This window comes from Fukomys damarensis, unplaced genomic scaffold, assembly GCF_012274545.1.
Source record: "Fukomys damarensis isolate Sample0158 unplaced genomic scaffold, DMR_v1.0_HiC HiC_scaffold_23, whole genome shotgun sequence".
NCBI classification, from domain to species: domain Eukaryota; kingdom Metazoa; phylum Chordata; class Mammalia; order Rodentia; family Bathyergidae; genus Fukomys; species Fukomys damarensis.
This window is the reverse complement of record NW_022900935.1, coordinates 20,399,089-20,414,843: the sequence shown is the minus strand read 5'-3', so window position 1 is coordinate 20,414,843 and position 15,755 is coordinate 20,399,089. Positions and strand designations below refer to the sequence as shown.

Genomic DNA, 15,755 nt, shown 5'->3' with positions numbered 1-15,755 from the left:
TCAAAGAGCTGGGATTAGAGGTTCCATTTGACCCAGCCATCCCTCTGCTGGGTATCTTTCCAGAAGAATTAAAAGAATCATACCACAGTGACATATGCGCACCTATGTTTATAGAGGCACAGTTTGTAATAGCTAATACTTGGAAACAGCCCATTTGCCCATCAGTTGGAGACTGGATAAAGAAGATGTTGTTTTTCTATAAAATGCGGTACTACTTGGCCATAAAGAATGAGAAATTAGAGTCATTCATAGGAAAATGGATATATATTGAGGATACACTCCTAAGTAAAATAAGTAAGTCACACATGTATAAATACCGAATAGTTTCTCTGGTATGAAAAACTATAGTGGTACATAAGATCCTAATGATATAATTGACAATGTGAAATAGGAAGAAAAGGGCTAAAGGTGTAGGGGAAGTGGGAAGGGTAAGGGAAAGGTAATAAGGGAAAAGAAAAAAGTGAGAAAATGAAAAAAATGGAAATAAAGTGTTTGTAAATAGGGAAGGGAGGAGGGGGTAAAGGGAGGGCAGGGATAAGGGGAAAAAATGAGAACCAAGACCTGTCATGTAAAGGTGCAAGATCCCACTGATGAATGTAACTGTACTGTATACCTAGATTGTACCAATAAACTCAATGAGGAAAAAAAAAGAAAACAAATTCAGGTCTTCCACTGATTCTGCATTATGATGAGATATAGAATTATTTCAATATATATTTCATTGTAATAATAGAAATAAGGTGCACAATACATTTAATACACCTGAATCATGCCAAACCATTCCCTGCACTGGTCGGTGGAAAATTTATCTTCCATGAAACTGGTCCCTGGTGCCATAAAGGTTGGGAACCACTGTATCAGATCATAATGTGTGAACCACTTCTCAAATATTGCATAGTCAGGATTTTTTTTTTTTTCAGTACTGGCGATAGAAACCCAGTGTCTTTACACTGAGCTATAGCCCTATTCCTTTTCTTAAATTTTAAGACAAGGTCTCACTAAGTTGCCCATGATGGGGTTGAACTTGGAATCTTCCTGCCTCAGCATCCCAGAGTGCTGTAATTACAGGTGCTGTAAAACATCTTGTGGGGCATGTTGGCTACACCTGTCTGTAATCCTAGTATTTGGGAGGGTGAGGTGGGAGGTTCGTCGTGAGTTTGAGGCCAGCCTTGAATACATAGTGAGTTCAAGGCCAACCTGAACCACATAACGAGACCCTGTCTCAAAACAAACAAAAACAAACCCCAGAAAACAAAAAAAACTGTTTTTTCTTTTTTCTCAATATTAAAAATTATAATAGTTATTATTTCTTTCAATATGAAATTAAGTACACATGATCACATTAAAAAGAAGTATTAAGGAATACATTTAACAAAAGCAGTGCCAGATTTGTACAATAAAATCTACAAAATATATCTGTTGGTCTATATTTTCAATTCAATCCCTATCAAATTCCCAGCAGATTTTATAGAAATTGACAAGCAGATCCAATCACTTATATAAAAACACAAAGGTCCCAAATAACCAAAACAATTCTTTTCTTCAAACAGCTAACCACATAGTTGCTAAACAACCCAACAATTAAACTTCTAGGAATCTACCCAAGAGAAATGAAAACAAATATCCACACAAAGATTTGTACACAAAGGTCCATAGCTACCATTGTTCATAATAGCTCAAATACAAAAACAGCCCAAATGTCCATCAGCTGACAAACGAATAATCAAAATGTGTTAAATACAGAAAACAAAATACTGGGCCGAGGATGTAGCTCAGTGGCAGGGCGCCTGCCTGACATGCGTGAGATCCTGAGTTCGATCTCCCATGCCAAAGAAGAAAGAGCTAAAATAAAATAAAATACTGTTTGATCATGGACAGAAGTGAAGTATAGATTATATGCCACAGCATGAATGAGCCTCAGAAATCTTATGCCCAGTGAAAATAATTCCAATGCAAAAGGCCAATATTTATTATTTAATTTATATGAAGTTTCTGGAAAAGACAAGTCTATAAGACAGAAAGTAGATTAGTGTTACCTGGGGACTGGAGGTGGGGATGACCTGAGAGATCTTTATGAAATGACTGAATGTTTTAAAATTAGATTGTGGTAATGGTTTTACGACTCTATAAATTTATAAAAATTTACAAAATTGTACACTTTTTAAAGAGCATTTTGTGCTGTGTAAATTATGCCTCTGCCAACATGGAGCCTCACACATGCAAAGCCAGAGCTGTATCTCTAAGCTGCATCCCCAGCCCTAAACAATCAATTTTAGAATTTCTTTCTTTTTTTTTTTTTTTGAGACAGGGTCTCACTATGTAGTTGAGACTGACCTGGCGCCCACTATGTAGCCCACGCTGGTCTTGAACTCACAGTGATCCTCCTGCCTCAGCCTCCCGAGTGCTGGGATTACAGGCATGCGCCACCACGCCCAGCCAATTTTAGAATTTCAACTTCCTCACTCTATTGAGATCATTCTTCAGACTCACCTGACTTCCTGAGGCCTCCCAGACTTTACTTCAGATGTTGGGCTTGTGCTGTACTCAGTTTCCCTGATTGGGACCAAGAACGCTTTGATTTTTTTTTTGCAGACAGGCAAAACCTGGTAGGACTCTCTTAACAGGCATTTCACAGGGAGAGAAAGTGGGCCTGGGACATAAAGGCCCTCCCAAGTCTACCAGGGGGAGCAATCCTCCAACTACCTAGAAAGGGGGATGGCAAGGGCTCAAAAAGAAAAGACAACAGAGACTTGCATAGCTGGGAGGTTGGTGCCTCAGAGCAGGCGAAGACAAAGACTCCCAAGATTGGGGTACACAGTAATTGGAGGGAGCAGCAGGTGACTTAGAAGGCAGGGGTCAAAGTATATGAGGAAGCCAGGCATGGTGGCGCACACCTGTAATCCCAGCACTCTGGAGGCTGAGGCAGGAGGATCACTGTGAGTTCGAGACCAGCAGGCTACATAATGAGTTCCAGGTCAGTCTCAACTACATAGTGAGACCCTGTCTCAAAAAACAAACAAACAAAAAAACCAAAGTACACAAGGAGCTGGTGAAGATCTTAAGTCACAAGGTTCTTCCACTGAGGAGGACTGTACAGAGAGCATTCCTACCGTGGTAGGTGGGATGAGTTAAGTTTGATGAGGAATTAGTCCCTCCCAAGGTGAAACCTTTCTCTCTTGTGTTACTACTAAGTTCTCCAAAAACCAGGACATCTTCAGCTGATGTTATCTTGCCTTCGAGGACCACAGACCATCAATTGAGGCCTCGGCTGCACCTGAGGCAAAATGGAGTCGTCTCTCCGAATGCCACAGCCGGCTCTCGGGCAAGGTGACATCGAGCCTTAGCTATTGTATACTTTAATTAGGAAATGATTTTTCCCCTCACATTTTACGTAGAAATATTCCCAGCACAGGTCTACACAGGAATTTGGCAGCAATTCCACTGGTACTGGCCCAAACCTGCTTCACAGTGTAGCTACCCGACGAACGAATCATTGAACGCGTGAGACTTGGTGTGGCCGAGGCAATGTCTTGCTCTCTTGCCAGAGCCCCTGTAATTCTTCTGGAGCTGCCATGTGAGATGTTTCTGTGCCTTTTGCCTCTTGGGTGCATAAGTGCAGTCTTAGAGGTTTCTAAGAGGCCCAGTCTTACCTGCTATCAGAGCTGTCCTCTCCAGGCTGAAGTTTCACCTGTTTTCCTCTGGAATAACTGCAGGCAGGGGACACTGTGGTCAGCTTCTTCATCGTTGCTCCACCTTGCCCTCCTGCTCAAAAACCCTTGGTTGGGCCGGGGATTTAGCTCAGTGGTGCCGCCACCTGCCTTGCAAGCGCAAGGTCCCAAGTTCGATCCCAAGTACAAAAAAAAAAAAAGCCTTGGTTGATTGTACATGGGCTCTGCTGCCTCTGGATGTGACAGGTGCCTAATGGTTCGGTTCTCCAGGGCACTTCTGTGGGTTTCCAGGAAAATCTCCCATCAGGAACCTCACCCTGCATTTCCAGGCAAGTGGACACTCTGACTGATCCTTCCTGACTTCACCTGCAGCTTCTGCACCCGCTCATCAGTCAGCCTGGGAGGCAGCCCTCTCCGGCAGTGTCCTTTTCAGAAGGTTCACAGCCATCTCCCTTCTCAAGGTGCCCCTAGCCAGCACCATGCAGTGGTGGCCATCTCCGGCCAGGGAGTAGATGGAGATGAGGGGGAACAACTCATGGTTCCAGGCAAACAGAGGTAGGTAGTCAGGGGTTCATGCATCTTTCCGTAAGTTTTCATTGAGCATGTTGCATATGTGTATGGGGTCCTATTTTAGGTCTCTGCTGGCCCAGGGACACAGGTACTAATAGGATACACACTATCTCTGCTCTCTGAAGCACATCCTCTAATGGGGGGGTGGTAAAAAGGTACATAAATACTGTGACTAAAAACAAGGGAGGATGCCAGATATGGGGGTGCATACCTAGAGTCCCAGCATTCTGGGAGGCTGAGGCAGGAGAATCCTAAATTGAAGACCTACCTTGGGCAAATTACAGTATCTCAATTCATAGTTGCTTCTATTCACAAACAATTCAGTTTGCAAACAGAAGCGTTCGGCAAAATTTTTCTTCCATTTATGAACTCCAAATCGGGTAATGAACATGACCGCTGCCATCTTCCCCACACAAATGGCACAAATGTAGCCATCTGGGCCGGGGATTTAGCTCAGTGTTTCCGCTGCCGGCCTAGCAAGCACCAGGTCCTGAGTTTGATCCCTGATACCAAAAAACAAAACAAAAAAGAACCCCCTCAAAAAACCCAAATGTAGCCATCCTCTCTGCTCTGACTGTGGTTGGGCTACCTCTAGTTGAGATTCTGGCCACAGACAGACCTGCACACTTGCTGTGAGGCTTTTTTTGTGTGCTTTTTAGAACACACAGTACTGCATTATCATTCAATCCAGCATGGCTCCTAAGAAAGCAGACCAAACATGGTGGTGAAAAGAAAGTGCAGAGTGGTAATGAAGTGACAGAGGTAATGAAGAGCGCAGAGCAAGAATGAAGGTAACAAAAATGTGCAGAGCAAGAATGGTAAAAAGGTTTTAGTTTAATTGTTTTGGTTTCTTTTATTGCTGTCTTTGGAAGCAGGGTCTCACCGTGTAGTTCAGGCTGGCTTTGAACTACGTGGCCCAGTCTGGTCTTGAATTTGAGGCAATCCTCCTGCCTCAGCCTCCCAAGTTCTGGGATTACAGGTATGTGCCACCACACCTGGCATGAAGAAGGTCTTGAAGAAAATAACTGTTGAACTGAACAAGGAAATTGTAGAAAAGCTTGAGTGTGGTATTTGTGTGATCGATCTGGCCTTGGAGTACAAGATGGTGATGTGGACAATCTCCATTATTTTGAAGAATAAAGATGCCATCAAAGGAGTTATGTGGCAAAAAGAGTACCAACGTTAACCAAGCAGAGAACACAAGTGCTAGAAGAGGTGGAAACACTTTTGTTAGTGCAGTTGAATGAGAAGCAGCTGGCAGGTGATCGCTTTAGTGAAGCTATGATCTGTGACAAAGCCAGGAAATCCCACAGTGGTTTACTGCAAGAATTCCCTCCACAAGTCCAACAAGTGGTGAATTTAAAGCCAATGAAGGGCATTCGATAAATTCGACGAGAAGTGGAATCCACAGTGTGACAAGACATGGTGAGGTGTCCGGTTCTGTGCAGAAGCCCTCAAGAAAGGCAGGAAGACTTGTCACTCGGCAAGCGCTCAACCGTGACGAAAAAGGGGTCTCCTGGAAGAAGAGGCAAGCGCAGCCGGTATCACACTGCAGGCAAAGGCACGGCTAGGGCACAAGCTCATGAAGGACAGATTGTGGGAATGCAAGCACCGATCTGAAGGGTCGGCCACTGCTGGTGCACCGTCCCCAGATTTCTCTCGCATTCAAGGAACAGACTGTGTGGTGGCCAGGCTGCCTGTCATGTGGAGGCCGATGCAAAAGCTTGGGTCATAATTGTTCAAGGAATGGTTGCACGAGGTGTTCACACCTACCATTAAATATCTTTTTGACAAACATTGTCTAAAAGCTAGCAGGGCGTAGTGGCACACACCTGTAATCCCAGCACTGAGAGGCTGAGGCAGGAGGATCGCTGTGAATTCGAGACCAGCATGGGCTACATAGTGAGTTCCAGAGCAGTCTCAACTACATAGTGAGACCCTGTCTCAAACAAACAAACAAACACAAAACAAAACAAAAAAACCTAAAAGCTGCCTTCTTCTCATGGACAGTGCCTGGCACCCCTATAAGCCTCGGTACATGATATGGACGCTGGGTCAAGTCCCCCTCCCAACACAATACCTCTTTTGCAGCCCGTGGACCAGCAAATGATCTGCCACTTTAAGAAGCTGTGCACAAAGGCTCTTCACCAGATGTTTTAATGTCACTGAAGAGACATCCCTGATTCCGAAGGAGTCCCGGAAGAAACATTTCAGCATCCTTTGCTCCATCAACCTCATTGACAAAGCCTGAGAAGATGTCGCTTACCAGACCTTAAACTCAACCTGGAGAAAACTGTGGCCGGAACGTGTCACTGAAGGTGACTTTGAAGGGTCTGAAGCACAGGTAGTGTGTGGGGGGGTGTCCGTTGGCAAAAGTACGGCCTAGACGTCGATGGTGCAGACACAGAAGTGCTCCTTGAGGACCATAAGGAGGAGCTGACCGTGGAAGAACTCTCTGAACTCGAGTGAGCAGCGGAAGGCGTTTGTTAAGGAGCACTGCACTGAGGAAGAGGAAGAGGAACACAGGGAGGAGGTGAGCAGTGGTGTGAGAAAATCCACTATGGAAAAATGAAATGAGGGCCGGGGATTTAGCTCAGAGGTTCCGCTGCCTGCCTCGCAAGCGCAAGGTCCCGAGTTCGATCCCCAGTACCAAACAAAACAAAAATTAAAAGAAAAAAAAAGAAAAATGGAGTGCCAGGTTTTCTTTCAGAAGCACCACCCCAGCACAACTGTGACGAACAGTATTAAATCTGGTAAACAATAATGCAGTCTCTCGTTTCTGGAGGGTTATGCAGTGCAGGAAAAATTAAGTGACATTACAGATTTTTCATCAAAATGGACCCTGCAGCTAAGAGACAAAGAGAAAACCCCTGAAGGAGACGTCCCCCATGTCCTTATGCAGAAGACTCTCCCTCCACACAATGATCTCCTCCCCAAGTTACCTCAAGCAAGTAAGTATACTGTACTGTAGTTTGTTTCATATTTTTGTGGTTAGAAAAATACACACAATTCAGGATGTATTAACCTTATTTACATTGAACCTTGTGGGAAATTTTGATTTGGTTCACGACCAAAATCAGATTGCAACCACATTCGTAGGGGTCAGAATACATTAACTTTATTTACATTGTACTTCAAGGGGAAACTTGACTTGGTTTGCAACTGATTTAGTTCACGATCAGAATGTGGAACAAAGTAAGTTCAAGAGCTGAGGTACCACTATAGCAAGTTCTGTCTCAAAAGAAAAACAGACAAGGCAACTACTTGGGAGGCTGAGGCAGGAGTATTGCAAGTTCAAGGGCAGCCTGAATAACTCAGCAAGAGCCTTTCTCATAATAAAAAAATAAAAAGGGCTTGGGATGTAGGTAAGTGGTAAAGTGCTTGCCTAGCATGTACAAGGCCCTGGTTTCCATCCTCAGTACCAAAACAGCAACAAACAAGACAAGAGAGAAATAAGGAGTGATGGCAGGAGCAGGAGACGGCTATTTTAGAAGGCTTCCATCACTCCCCACCAACAAGGCAAAAGCAGCCTGCTCCAGCGTGATAGGCCCCGAGGGGCAGGGCCCTTATGTTGGGTAGGATCTCTGATGCGTACAACAAACTACAAGGTAGGCATTTCCTCCATGCCTTATCCTTCTTTCACAGATGAATAAACTGAGGCCCAGACCCAGGAAGCAGAACTGGCTGCTATTAGAACCCAGTCTGCCTGACCCCATATCTCTTTTCTTTCTTGAATATCAAGGACCCTCTCTGTTCATCCATCTTGAGGTCACTGTTGGTCTCTGTTGTTAAGTGCCTAAAGATAGTGATTGATACAGGTCAGACCAGGCAATCCAGGCAGACTGGAGGCCCAGGGCTAAGCAAAGGGTAGAAGCAGAAAAGGATTGGCCAGCCAACATCTGTCCTGAGCCCAGGATCGGAATCCAGGAAGGAAACCTGGAGGAAAAAAGATCAGCAGGTTATCTGCAGCCCAGGAGCCAAGGAGTAGGAGGTGGAGATTAAAACTGTAGTTCCAAACTTTGCCATAAATGAAATTGCCCCAGGATCATTACAAGATATTGATGCCTGCTGAGTCAGACATTCTCACCTAACTGGAATGAGGGACAACCTGAACACTGGGGGGCTTAAAATGTATAGCAAGCTGGGCATGGTGGTGCATGCCTGTAATCTCAGTACTTGAGAAGCTGAGGCAGGAGGCTTGCTGTGAGTTCGAGTCCAGCTGGGCTTCATAGTGGTCCAGGTCATCAACCTGAACACTGGGGGGCTTAAAATGTATAGCAAGCTGGGCATGGTGGTGCATGCCTGTAATCTCAGTACTTGAGAAGCTGAGGCAGGAGGCTTGCTGTGAGTTCGAGTCCAGCTGGGCTTCATAGTGAGTTCCAGGTCAGTCTCAACTACATAGTGAGACCCTGTCTCAAAAAACAAACAAACAAACAAAAAAACCCAAAAAACCCAAAATCATAAAATGTATAAATGTATAGCAAAGTGTGCAGCGGGATGAGGGTAGGGGTGGAGGCGCAGGAGGGGTACGCAGCTATGCAAGAGGAGGGGCATGACTTGGCCTCAGGAAGCCTGAGGCTCAAAAGCAGAGAGGTCCGGGTGCTGCAGGCCAAAAGTAGGGAGCCATTAGGTGGAAGGAAGGGCAGGAGACAGGGAGGGAACGGAAGAGAAAAAGGTGAACCCTGAACCTATGCAGTGCTGTGAGTCTGTCTATCCCGTCATTAACTTTCTGTGTGATCTTGGACAATTTGCCTCTCTCCTCTTTGGGTCACAGTTTCTACATGTGAAAAGGAAGCCGACTGAACTTGTTGAGGGCCACAGATACTTTTGGCTCTTTGGTTCTTGGACACCCCAAACCCAAGCTTATCTGCAAACAACACAGCAATCTCTGAGTCTGGGCAGAGCAGCAGGCACAGACATTGGTTAGTAGTCCTGGCCCCTCCTTGGACTCCCCAGCCACTCCTCTCATGCCACCGGGCACAGCCTGGAGCTGTGGAAATTTCCTCCCAGCCCCTCTAGCCAAGCCCAGGGAACATGATGTCCTTCCAGGCTTCAAGTGGAAATTTCCACTCTCCTCTGACAGCACCACAGAGTGGAGACAAACTGAGATCACAGTTATAGGAAGTCATCAGGGACACCGTATAGTTGCAGGCCACACAGGAGCAGTTAGGGGTTCAGGCATCGTCCTTCAACAAGTATTTATCAAGCACATCACCTGCTATGTAAGGGCCTTGCTGCAGGTGCCAGGGATAAAGGTGGTAATAGGGTAAATACTGACTCTGCCCTCCTGAAGTATACCATCTAACTAGGGGAATAGAATCCACATGAATGCCTCGAATAAAAATGAAGCAGGGTAAGCAAACAGGAAGTGATAATGAGGACAAGGAGGTGGCTATTCTAGAGGTCCTTAGAGAAGGCTTTGCTGTTGCCAAGGTGACATCTGTCTGGTTGTCAGAGGGAATGACAGGTACAATGGCCTTGGCCCCATGCTCAGTTGAGGATGGTAGGGAAAGGATAGAAGGCAATGAGACCACAGAGAACCCAGTGATCCTGGTGGCCTGTGAGCCATGGTAAGGACTGGGTTTCATGTTTGGTGCAACGGGGGAGGGGGGCAGGAGGCTTTTTGGTGGTGGAGTGACATGATCTAAATTACACTTATTTATTTACTATTTTACACCCCAGTGTGAGTATTTATCTTCATATCAGGTACAGGCTTAGCCTCAAAGGCTTGTCCCTGACACATGAGGCTGCCATAAATAAGTGTACATCTTTTTCCAGGGAAAGCTGACACTTGAGAAGAAACCCATGAGGCAAACGCTATGCAGCTACATCACTTCGAGACATTGTGGGGTTTGGCAGTAGCCCTACTTTCCCTCCTTGCTAATGCATGTTCGGTGGGAGCAGAGAGGGCTATGGCACAGACAACACCAACCCGGAGTTCCTAGAAGTAGAGAGCAACCCTCTTTGTGGCCCTGGCTCAGGGGCCCAGGCTGTGATTTCTCCTCCCACTCCGCTGGCAACTCCTGAGTGTGGGGCGGGACTCTGACAATACCCTGCCGACACTCAGGGCTGTCTGGATGGCAACATCACACTTCAGGTCCAAGTGGGGGGATTTCACAAGCTACCAGGCCCCAAGCCCAGGAAAGAGGGCTGGAGGAGTCACCTGGATGCTTGTCCTCTTCTCCCTTTTGGGGCCAGTTGCCTCTCAGCTATGGGAGGGGAGCTGTTTTTGTCAGAATCTTGCTGAGGCAGCATCTTACATCAGCAACACCCACAGGCTGGTGTGGATGGGGTGTGACCCATATTCGTAGGCAAGGTGTGGGAGCCCTTAGCAGTACTGGTGGTATAAACAGAGGATGTAGGGAGGGCACCACCTCAGCTCAGCACACACAGGGACTGTTGAAGGTCTCAGACCAAAAGGTCCTCCTGTCTGTTGGGTTAGATTTTGGTGGAACTTTGGGAGGCAGCATGAAACCTGCATAGAGTGTGTGATACCAGACTTTTCTCTGTGTCGGCCACTTTGGTGAAGGCCAGGCTGCTGCTCTTGCTCTGAGCTCAGCACCCACATATTTTCCCATGGTACCACGACTTCTGGGACATCGTTCCCACTAAGAACAGCTTTGCCCGTGCCAGAACACGGCTGAAGTCACTGACAGCACTAGCCGCCATTTGATGGAAGTGGGGTGGCAAGTGCGTGGTGCCAAGTCCAGAGGAGGACTTGGCTCTAAAGGATCCCTCTGGGTGTCCATGGGGAGCACCGTGTGCAGGGGCGAGGGCAGAAGCCACGGCACTGGTATGGAAACTATTGCAAAAATCTCAGAGAATGACGGTGGTGGCCCAGGAAGGACAGTCATGAAGCAAGAGGTGAATGCAAGCTAGCTGGTGCTCACACACCTGCCTGACTTGTCCTTCTACTGTCAGCTCACCTGTCTGCACCCACCACCCTGAAGGACACATGCATGGAACCCCATAGTTATCATTCCTTCTTTCATACACATTGCACCGCCAAGTATCTATGGAGTGCCAGACATGTGACCACACCTCACCCTGCTCTCATCCATCAGAGGCTCCCCAGTGCCTACCCAACCTTGCCAAATCCTCGCCCTCTGACTTCCCAGCCTCGGGTCTCCTGACCCCTTCTACTACTTCCGTACCTCTCTGTCTCCCTCAGCCCACTGCTCGCTACTCCCGTCAGACACATCCACTGCTGCTTTATCTGTTCAACTTTTGCTTCTCCCTTGGAACTTAGACCAGGTGTCTGCTCCTCCAGGAAGCTCTCCCTGACTGGTTCCACCCCACCCCAGTCTGACTTTTTTCTCTTTCCTATATTTGTACTGGCCCTTCTGATGTGATGCTCATGTGTCACCAGCCCCTTCCTCACTTGTGTCTCTGTGACTTGGCTACATTCCTAGCACGTAGCATGGTGAAAGCTTCTTAAAGAGTGGGATAGGATTGGGGATTTAGCTCAGTGGTTCCGCCGCCTGCCTTGCAAGCAAAAGGTCCTGAGTTCAATCCATGGTACCAAAAAAAAAAGAAAAGAAGAGTGGGATAAATGAACGAAGGGGTCAGGCTCTTGTTAGGTGCCTGACTGCAGAGAACAAGAGGCAGTCCTTGTCCAAAGGAAGGAGAGAAGGGGACATCAGGAAATGGGCTGTTAAACAGGAACAAAAGATGCTCAGAGAAAGAGTACCAACTGAATGCAGTGGCATTTCTGGAGCCAGAAAGAACTCAGTAAGCTGTGACAGAGGCTTTCTTCACCTTCTTATAAAACAGAGATAACAATACCTCCCTTGACAAGTATGTAACCCAGTATTTGGCTCACAGAAAACCCTGGATAAGTATGATGACCATTTTGATTTGCTAACACAATGGGTGGGTGAAAAGGACTGTGAGAACAGACATGCCACACCCCACCCTGTCACCTGATCAATCAGACTTCAGTCCCCACCAACTTTGAGACCAATGAAAATGCAATAGCTCAGAGGTCAGGTCTGGCTTCTACCTGCCACCAAAGGCAAACTCTTTAAGGGAGAGGACTTTTGTCTGTTTGTTGCTAAATTTTCAGTAGGTCCTCAAACTAGTTATTTATTTTCAGTACTTGGGATTGAATCTAGGGCTTTCACCTGAGCTACATTACCAGCCATTTAAAATTTTTAGTTTGAGACAAGGTCTTGCTAAACTGTCCCGAGCCTCTCAGTGCTGCGATTACAGGCGTATACTGCCACACCTGGCTCTTTTCTTTTTTCTTTTGGTGCTGGGAATTGAATCCAGGGTCTTTCACATGCTAAGCATGTGCTTTACTGTTAAACTATAGCCTAGCCTCCAATAAACTTCTTGAATGAATGAATGAATGACTTAATTCTTATTTGGCTAACTTGGTGCTCATAGGTAACTCCTTTCCTCTTCCTTTGGCCTAGAACCCTTCCTCTAAAACTTCAAATTCAACATCACTCCAGTTAGTTAGTTATGACTTCATTCAGCAGCAAACAATGTAAAGTCATAAAAACAATGGTTTAAACAAGTACAAAGATGGGCTGGGGATTTGGCTCAGTAGTTCTGCCACCGGCTTCCCAAGTGCAAGGGCCTGAGTTCAATTCCTGGTACCAAAAACAAAACAAAACAAGAAAAACAAGTAAAAAGATTAATTTGATCCCTACAACAAAAAGTAGTTGTTAGACACCCAAGCTAGGTTATCAGTTCATGATGTCACTAAGGACTCAGGTTCTACGTGTCCCCCACTCTAGCCATCATATTACATGACTTTTATCCTCAGGAACCCAAAGTTAGTGCTGTAATTCTAGGTCTCATGTTTCCATTTTAGGCAGGGAAAAGAGGATAGAAAAAGGAAAAAGGGGCAAAGGGAACAGATCATTTGTAAAGAAAAAATTGTCAGACCTGTTATAAGGAAGAAAATGGCTCATGGGCGAGCCGCCAGCAAGTTTTGCCTCAACAGCCAAACAGAACTATTGCTTCTCTCCAGCCCCATCATTTTACAAATGTTTTGAGTCCCAGAAAAGACAAAGATCTCTCAGAAAGCTGGCAGGAGGATCAAGTGAGAAGAGATGTCAGTTGGGGCACAGATGCTCAGGTGGGCTGGTACAGTCACCCAGGGGGTAGAAATTATCCAGTTTATAGTTGAGGGCGTGGAAGCCCAAAGCTGTGCAGTGTTGCTAGAGCCAGAATGTGAATCCCATTCTATGTGACTCTAAACACCTTGGCCTGGGAATTCCAAGGCGGGAACCCGAGGTCATGACTAACTGTCCCTGACCATGGACAAGTCCTTTCGTTAGCCCCAGGCTCCTCCTCTAAGCAAGGTGAGTAGGCTCTACCAAGTCACTGAGAGCCCAACCAGCTGAAGCTGACATTCTTGGGACTGGAAACAAATGCCTGCCCTAGCCGAATCAGAAAGCCCAAAGCCTCTAGACAGACACCCCTCAGCCTGTCATCCCTCCTTCCTGCCCCGTGAAGCTATCGCGAGAGAAGGGAGACACTGGCCCCTGCTTCTAACCCAGGCTGTACCATGCCTTGCTAGCCTCCTTTAAGGGCTGTGCCAGTGAGCCTCAGTGCACTTCCCTGTACTCAGGCCGACCTCAGCAGTTTCTGGAAAGGAAGCCAAACAATGCTATTTGGTCCTGGAATTAGGTACCTGTTTCCTTCAAACCTTTAAGACTTTGGAAAACCCTGGGTCAACACTTGTTAGTGGTCTCAAACTAAAAACAAAAGTTTTAAAAATATATGAAATAGTGCTGGTGATAGAACATTGTGAATGTAATCACTGAATTGTACACTTAAAATAGTTGAAATGGCATATTTATGGTATGTATAGCTTAATTTCCCTATGTAATTCACGGTGCCCTTGAAGTTACTGTTAGCCCAAACTGGTCTTGAACTCACAGTGATCCTTCTGCCTCAGCCTCCCAAGAGCTACAATTACAGTTGTGTGCCACCATGCCTGAGTGTTATGTACATTTTACCATAGCTTTTTTTTTCTTTCTTTTTTCTGGTACCAGGAATTGATCTCAGGACCTTGCGCTTGCAAGGCAGGTGCAGCGTCACTGAGCTAAATCCCAGGCCCTTACTATAGCTCTTAAAACAACAGAACAAAATGAAAAAAAAAATTAAAAGATGCAAAACATTAGTCTCTAATTCAATACTATTCAGCAGACCTTGTAAAATTGTTATGAAAGCTTCTTTGGAATTTCTGTGCTTACTTCATAGATCTGTAACAGACCCTAGGCTGGTAGTGGTCCTGGACTACACTGACAGGCGATTCAGGCTGCTGAGAGGTGGGCTCCCACTCTGCAGAGCTTCTCAGGAGACTTTCCAGAGGAAGAGGTTCCCGCACCCCTAACTGCCCCCGTGGGCACTTCCAGATTCAAAGTGAAACCCAAACAACCCAGGCCAGGCACAGTGGTCTGACTTACAGCTCCGTCCTCCCTTCCACCCAGTCCCCACCTTCTGAGGTGCAGTTATTAAGTGTGGCTGTAAATGGGTGGCGCCTGACAACCAGAGAGTGGGGGTGGGGTGGAAGGCTGGGCTGAGAGAGGGAAGCACAGGATGGAGGCCGCCATCTCCACTTCTCTTCCCCACACCAAGCTTGACCAAGTGTCACCTCTGGTAGCAGTGTGGGCCTGCTCTGGACTGAAAAGCCAGACTGTGCCCTCACCTCACAGCCCAGGCCTCCCTGTATTTGAAGGGAACGGTTAGCATGGAAAGCTAGAAAGTGGTGCTTGCTCCTGAAGGCGCTAGGGTGTACGGGGATGTAGCACGTGACTTGTTTCTCAGGCACATCAGACTTTCAGATCCTGCATCTTCAGCTGGATGTCCCTGTGAGGAGCGCCATCTGCACACTGGAAGCAGTGGCCGCGGAGGGTTGGAGCTCCAGAGCCATCGCCGTGGACTACACGACTGTATAATGATAATTCCACTTAGGAGATCACATCTTGAGTAGAGTGATCTCTGCCTGGTTAAGCAACAGAAAACACGGTGGACTTTACCAAACTGAGATTTATAAGCTCTAATTTTACAAATTCTCCAAATAGCTTACGAAATTCCTGTGTCCACATTTTGAAAAAGTACCATGTGATCCTGAAGCCCAGCTGCTTGTCTGGCACACAAGAGATGCCAATGAATGTTCAGTGACTGCTTGTAAAAAGATTATCTGTGAAAGGAGACACAGGGAAGGCAGCCAGGCACCTCAGAGGGAAGAAGATTCACTTTTTCTTAAATAATCTTTTGTACTCATTGGACTTTTGACCTTAAAAAGAAATGTTTGGCTAACTGACTGTGTTTCTGCCACCTGGGTCAGGGACTGCAAGTTCCAGGCTTCCCTAGGGGCAAGGCCGGGGAAGGACACAAAAGGGTGGGCCAGAGGAAAAGACTTGCAGGGCACAAGTCCTACCTCCAGGGGGCAGCAGCTGCCCAGTGCCTGGTAACTACATCTGGGTGGGAGTGTGCGAGCAGACTCAGGGTTTTTCAAAAGAAGCCTAAAATCAGATTTTTTTTTTTTTTTTTTTT

At 46.4% G+C, this 15,755-nt stretch overlaps 1 long non-coding RNA gene across 1 annotated transcript in view; it reads right to left on the bottom strand.

Annotated features, from left to right (window-relative positions):
- Nucleotides 1-6,534: 6,534 nt before the first annotated feature.
- LOC104868608 overlaps nt 6,535-15,755 on the bottom strand; it is a 12,637-nt gene continuing 3,416 nt past the window's right edge. Inside the window, exon 3 of the long non-coding RNA XR_782051.2 lies at nt 6,535-6,739. This is a non-coding gene — a long non-coding RNA (uncharacterized LOC104868608). The remainder of the gene's footprint in view (nt 6,740-15,755) is intronic.